The 7,367-nt window shown below is 40.2% G+C and overlaps 1 protein-coding gene across 6 annotated transcripts in view; it reads left to right on the forward strand.

The window, feature by feature from the left end:
- The window catches only part of CD99L2 (CD99 molecule-like 2), a 125,826-nt gene that overhangs the window by 58,224 nt on the left and 60,235 nt on the right, over positions 1-7,367 (forward strand). The window lies entirely within an intron of this gene.

Genomic DNA, 7,367 nt, shown 5'->3' on the forward strand with positions numbered 1-7,367 from the left:
CTTCCTTCCTTCCTTCCTTCCTTCCTTCCTTCCTTCTTTCTTTTCTTTCTTTCTTTCTTTCTTCTTTTCTTTTCTTTTTTTGTTTTGTTTTTGAGGTAGGGTCTCCCTCTGGCACCCAGGATAGAGTGCAATGGCATTGTCAAGGCTCAGTGCAGCCTCAACCTCCCAGGCTCAAGTGATCCCCCAACCTCAGCCTCCAGAGTAGCTGGGAGTACAAGCATGTGCCTCCATGCCCAGCTAATTTTTTTTTTGTTTTTTGAGATGGGGTCTTACTCTGTTGCCCAGGCTGGAGTGCGGTAGTATGATCATAGCTCACTGAAGCTTTGACCTCCTGGGCTCAAGTGATCCTCCCATCTTAGCCTCCAGAGTAGCTGGGACTACAGGCATGCACCATCACACCCAGCTAGTTTTTTTGATTCTTAGTAGAGACGAGGTCTCACTATGTGGCCTTGGTTGGTCTTGAACTCCTGGGCTCAGGGAGTCCTTCCACCTCAGCCTCTCAAAGTGCTGGGGTTATAAGCATGAGCTACCATACCTGGTAGCTAATTTTTAAATTTTGTTGTTGTTGTTGTTGTTGTTGAGACGGAGTCTCCCTATGTTACCCAGGCTGGTCTTGAACTCCTGGGCTCAAGCAGTCCTCCTGCTTCAGCCTCCCAAAGTGCTGGAATTACAGGCATGAGCTACTGCACCAAGCCTATACCTGTTACCTCTTGATACGTCAGTATGCAATTTCTAAAAACAAGGATACCCTCCTCCTGACTACAGTATTTCCATCGAGACCAGAAATTGACAGTGATCAGTATTATCATCTATCTGGTCTACAGACCTAATTTAACTTTGCTGATTGTCCCAGTAATGGCCTTTATAGGTTCAGGATCCAATCCAAGATCACCTGTTGGATTTAGCTGTTATAATTTCCCTAATCTCAAGGATTTCAAGCTCTCACTACTTTCTTGTTCAGTGCTGATTTTGCCTCATGGGTTTTGTTCATTTTATGATTTACAGTGGAAATGCGGGTCTGATCCAAGTTATTCCCTCATAGCAAGAAGCAAAAGTCTACCTTAGAATTTTGGAAGCCAGATTATTAACTGCCGTAACTTTTATTTACTGGTATATTATATGCTTTATTTCCATAAAATATTGCTCTTTTCCTGCTTTGAGCTTTGGGTCTTGAATTTTATTTTATATTAATATCATGTCTGTTTCCTTCCTGTTAGTGTTTGCCTGGTATATATTTCTTCATTCTCTACATTTTTTTTTTTTTTTTGCCATTTTGTTTTAAATGTATATTTTATCAGTAGCCTATAGTTAGATATCTTTTAATCTTATTTGTATTTTAATGGGAGTTTTAGCCTATTTACACCCCCCCTTTTTTGTTTTTTTACTGATATGATTATACATATTCCTATGTTAAAGTTCATGTTTTCCGCTGGGCATGGTAGCTCACGCCTGTAGTCCCAAAACTTTGGAAGGCCAAGGCGGGAGGATTGCTTGAGACTAGGAGTTGGAGACCACCAACCTGGGCAACATAGTGAGATTCCATCTCTACAAAAAAGAAACCCAAAAAGTTTGTTTTCTATTTAACATAGTCCTTGCTGCTGCTGCTTCTTTTTTTTTTTTATTTTTACCTCTGGTGACTTTTGGGTTGACTTGAGTTTTGGTTGTTCCTGTTGTCCTTTTATTTTTTTCCCCTTAAATGGTTTCGAGGTTGTATATGCTATATCTCTTCATTTAGCAGTTGCCCCTAATTGGTTTTGCTATAGGAAATGGATTTTTTAAAGTTTTATTTTGGAACAGTTAGGTATACAGAAAAATTGCAAAACTAGGACAGACTTCCCATATGCTTCATATCCAGTTTCCCCTATTAACATTTTAGTAGGATGCATTTGTCACAGTTGATGAACCAGTATAGATGTACTGTTATTAACTAAAGTCTATACTTTATTCAGATTTCCTCAGTTTCTATCTAAAGTCCTCTTCTGTTCCAGAATCCAATCCAGGATCCAATCTAATCCACATGACTGTTAGTCATTACATCTTCTTAAGCTTCTCAGGCTATGCCAGTTTCTCAAACTCTGTTTGGTTTTAATGACCTTGATGATCTTGAAGATTGGTCAGGTATTTTGTACAGCACCCCCCAGTCAGGATTTATCTGATGTTTTTCTCATGATTAGACTGGAGTTACGGGGTTTTGAAAGAAAGACCACAGAGGCAAAGTGCCATGCGCATCACATCCTGTCACATTATATCAAGGGAACATACTGTCAACAGGACTCATCATTGTACATGTTGACCTTGGTCACCTGGCTTAGGTAGTGTTTGTCAGGTTTCTCCTCTGTAAAGAGTAAAGCTTTTTTATTCCTGCTTTATCATACTGTAATCTTTGGAAGGAAGTTACTATGTGTGGCCAGTACATAGGGAGTGGGGAATTGTGCTTCACCTCCAGGAGAGACAGATATCTACAGAAATGAATTTGAATTATTCTGTATGAGAGATTTGTCTGTTCTCTCTCTTTTGTTTATTTATGTAATCACTTATTCATTCAGCATGGACTCGTGTATACTTATTTTATACTTTGGGTTGTAACCGAATAGTATTTTATTTTGTTCTTCAAATTGTTCCAGCTATATCCGTCCTGAAAAAAAGTCTTTAAAAATTTGCTCTAGCCATAGCCACCGGGAGCTCTTTCGGTTGATTCCTGTGCCCCTTTGACAGATACCAATTGATGTGATTTTTAAAAATACTTGCAGGCCGGGTGCAGTGGCTCACGCCTGTAATCCCAGCACTTTGGGAGGCTGAGGTGGGTGGATCACTAGAGGTCAGGAGTTTGAGACCAGCCTGGCCAACATGGTGAAACCCTGTCTCTACTAAAAATACAAAAATTAACCGCGCATGGTGTTGGGCACCTGTAATCCTAGCTACTCGGGAGGCCGAGACAGGAGAATTGCTTGAATCTGGGAGGCGGAGGTTGCAGTGAGCCAAGATTGTGCCATGGCACTCCAGCCTGGGCGACAAGAACAAAACTCCCCTTCAGAAAACAAAACAAAACAAAACAAAACAAACAAACTAAAAAACTTCCTTACTTCCTGGCACCTCAAGATGCTTCAAGATTCACGCTCATCTTAAATATTTTCTGTCACAGTCAAATCAGTCAAGGAGCCCTGGTTCCCTTTATTGGAGAGTAGGATTAGAGACGAAGACCTGGGTGCTAGATGTGCTCACTGCTACAGCGTGTTGTTTCCAGCCCCTCTCAGTTGACAGAGCAAGGGAATATGTCTTTATACTAACCCATATATATACTCATGTCTATAAATATTTCTGTATATAGTCATGTGCCATGTGGTGATATTTTGGTTGACAGACCACATATACGATGTTGGTCTCATAAAATTGTAATACTTTATTTTTACTGTGCCTTTTCTGTGTTTAGATATACAAATACCAAGGTGTTACAGTTGCCTACAGTATTCAGTACAGTCACATGCTGTACAGGTTTCTAGGCTAGGAGAAATAGGCTCTACCATACAGCCTAGGTTTGTAGTAGGCTACACCATCTAGATTTGTGTAAGGACACCCTATGATGTTTGCACAACAAAATGGTAGAAGTCTAACAAACACATCTCAGAACATATCCCCATTGCTAAGCAACACATGACTATATGTGAATATTAAGCTAGGCCAGGGGCGGTGGCTCACACCTGTAATCCCAGCACTTTGGGAGGCTGAGGCGGGCAGATCACCTGAGGTTAGGAGCTCGAGACCAGCCTGACCAACATGGAGAAACCCCGTCTCTACCAAAAATACAAAATTAGCTGGGCGTGGTGGCGGGCGCCTGTAATCCTACCTACTTGAGAGGCTGAGGCAGGAGAATCACTTGAATCTGGTGAGCAGAGATTGCGCTATTGCACTCCAGCCTGGGCAACGAGCGAAACTCCATCTCAGAAAAAAAAAAAAAATTAAGCTAAATATGATTTCATGCTTAGCTTAAAGTCTCCTACTCTAATCCATTTTTATATGGGTCATTTTAGCCTGCCTCTGTTATTTGTAACCTCTCTCTCATAGTGAGAAACCTGGCTCCCACCATCCCCTATCCATTTACTTATTTGGTCAATTCCAGTGTGCATGCATAATGGTTTGCTTGAGAACTGATAAGCTATACACCCTTATGACAAACTACATGCGCATCTAGAGGGAACATTAGCTATCAAGTTCAGTAGGCCACTGGGTTGGGCAGATGGGTCCGCTTGTGAGGACAAATTCTGTTGTGAAAACGTTTTCCCCAGAGCTTCTTCAGTTATGTGTGATTAGTCAGAGCCTCTAGTCTAGGTGGGGTGCTGGGGATCGGAGAGAAGGCACCCTGGATTGACAAAATATAGAGTAGCCTTTGTGAGACCTGGGGTGGGGTGGGAGAACTTGGCCCCTCATCAGTGGAGCTGTGGGCTCCAATGACCCCTCTTACTTCTCTGTGGAGAAGGTTTTCTGTGAGATAGTACTTCATGTTCCAAACACCTGAGCCTTCAACATTCTTGTGGACTGAAGCTTGGGGTTTTGTTTTGTTTTTATTTTTTAATTTTTATTTTTGATGGGAATAGATAGGTTGAGGAAGGCTATCAGCTCAGTATATCTTTGGGTGGCTTTGACAGATTTCCCTTTTGTGGAGTTACATTCATGACACTGTCTAAAGGGCCATGACCATTTCAGGAGAGAATTTCAGTATTATTTTGTTTCATACAAAGATAAATTTTTAAATCTTTGTTTTGTTATCATTGCTTTTTACAGACAGGGCCTCACTCTGTCGCCCATGCTAGAGAGCAATACACGGTCATAACTCACTGTAACCTCACACTTCTAGCCTCCAGTGATCCTCCTTCCTCAGCCTTCCAAGTAATTGGGACTACAGGCATGCACCACCATGCCTGGCTAATAAAAATCATTTTTAACATTTATTTTTAATTGACAAATAATCTTTGTATATATTTATAGGGTACAATGTGATGTTTTGGTCTGTGTATATATTGTAGTAAGATTCATTCAAACTAACTAACGTGTCCATTATCTCACAAGCTTATTTTGTTGTAGTGAGAATGGTAAAAGTCTATTAGCAATTAAAAAATATATAATACATTATTATTAATTATGGTCACTATGCAGTGCAGTAGGTTGCTAAAACTTAATTCCTCTTGTCTAACTGAAGCTTCGTATTCTTTAGTCAACACTTTCCCTTTCCCCATACCTCTCCCTCCCCTCAGCCTCTGGTTAGCTACCTTTCTACTGTTTCTGTGAGATCAACTTTTTTAGATTCCACATCTAAGTGAGATCATACAATATTTGTATTTCTGTGCGTGGCTTATTTCACTTGGCATAATGTCCTTCAGTTCCATCCACATTGTCATGAATGACAGAATTTCCTTCTTTTTAAAGGATGTATAGTACTCCATTTATATATGTACCACATTTTCTTTATCCATTCATTTGTTGTTGGGCACTTAGGTTGCTTCCATACCTTTGCTAGTGTAAATAAAACCAAAATGAGCATGGGAGTACAGATAGCTCTTCAAAATAGTGATTTCAATTCTTTTAGATTTTTTTTTTTTTTTTGGAGACAGAGTCTCGCTCTGTTGCCCAGGCTGGAGTGCAGTGGTGTGATCTCGGCTCACTGTAAGCTCCGCCTCCCGGGTTCACGCCTTTGTCCTGCCTCAGCCTCCTGAATAGCTGGGACTACAGGCGCCCACCACCACGCCTGGCTAATTTTTTATATATTTAGTAGAGACGGGGTTTCACCATGTTAGCCAGGATGGTCTTGATCTCCTGACCTCATGATCCGCCCGCCTAGGCCTCCCAAAGTGCTGGGATTACAGGCGAGAGCCACCACGCCTGGCCTTCCTTTGGATATTAATGCATGCACAGAACTGGGATTGATTTCTGAATTATATGATAATTTTATTTTTTGTTTTTTTGAGGAACCTCCATACCATTCTCCGAAATGGCTATACTAATTTACATTCCTAACAATATGTGCAAGTGTTCCCTTTTCTCCATATCCTCACCAACAAATATAATTTGTCTTCTTGATAATAGCCATTCTAACAGATGTAAGATGACATCACATTTTTGTTTGTTTGTTTTTGTTTTTGTTTTGTTTTGTTTTTTGAGATGGTGTCTCACTCTGTCACCAGGCTGGAGTGCAGTGGTGAGTCTCAGCTCACTGCAACCTCTGTGTCTCTGGTTCAGGAGATTCTCCTGTCTCAGCCTCCCGAGTAGCTGGGACTACAGGGACGTGTCACCGCGCCCAGCTAATTTTTATATTTTTAGTAGAGACGAGGTTTCACCATGTTGGCCAGGATGGTCTCAATCTCTTGACCTCGTGATCTGCCTGCCTCGGCCTCCCAAAGTGCTGGGATTACAGGCATGAGCCACCACGCCCGGCCCCCATTTTGGTTTTAATTTGTGTTTCCCTGATGATTAGAGATATTGAGCATTTTTTCATATACCCGTTGGCCATTCATATCTCTTCTTTTGAGAAGCTCCTTTGCCTTTGCCCATTTTTAACTGGGTTATTTGTTTTCTTGCTATTGAGTTGAATTCCTTATATATTTTGGATATTAACCGCTTTTCAGAAGTATGGTTTGCAAATATTTTCTCCTAATCCATGGGTTGTCTTTTTACTCTGTTGTTTCCTTTGCTGTGCAGAAAGTTTTTAGTTTCATTCAGTCTCATTTGTCTACTTTCACTTTTGTTGCCCGTGCTTTTGGAGTCTTATCTAGGAAGTGGTTGCCCAGACTAATGTTGTGGAACTTTTTCCCTGTGTTTTTTTCTAGTAGCTTTGCAGTTTCAGGTCTTGCGTTTAAGTCTTTTATTCATTTTGAGTTAATTTTTGTATATGGTATGAGATAGGGGTCCAGTTTCATTCTTCCGCATGTAGATACCCAGTTTCCCTACATCATTTACTGAAGAGACTGTCCTTGTTGGAGATCAATTAACTGTAAATATTTGATTTGATTTTGGTGCTTTCTATCCTGTTCCATTAGTTGATGTGTCTGTTTTTATGCCAGTACCGTGCTGTTTTGATTACAATAGCTTTACAGTATATTTTGAAATCAAGAAGTGTGATGCCTCCAGCTTTGCGCATTTTGCTCAAGATTGCTTTGGCTATTGGGGGTCATTTCTGGTTCCATACAAATTTTAGAATTGTTTTTTCCATTTCTGTGAAAAATGACATTGGAATTTTGATTAAAAATTACATCGTATCTGTAGATCACTTTGGTCAGTATAGACATTTTAACAATATTCTTCTAATACATGAACATGGAATATATTTTCATTTGTCTTCTTAATTTTTTTTTTTTTTTTTTTTTTTTTTTTTTTTT

The sequence above is a fragment of the Colobus angolensis genome, unplaced genomic scaffold (genome assembly GCF_000951035.1).
Source record: "Colobus angolensis palliatus isolate OR3802 unplaced genomic scaffold, Cang.pa_1.0 Scaffold389, whole genome shotgun sequence".
NCBI classification, from domain to species: domain Eukaryota; kingdom Metazoa; phylum Chordata; class Mammalia; order Primates; family Cercopithecidae; genus Colobus; species Colobus angolensis.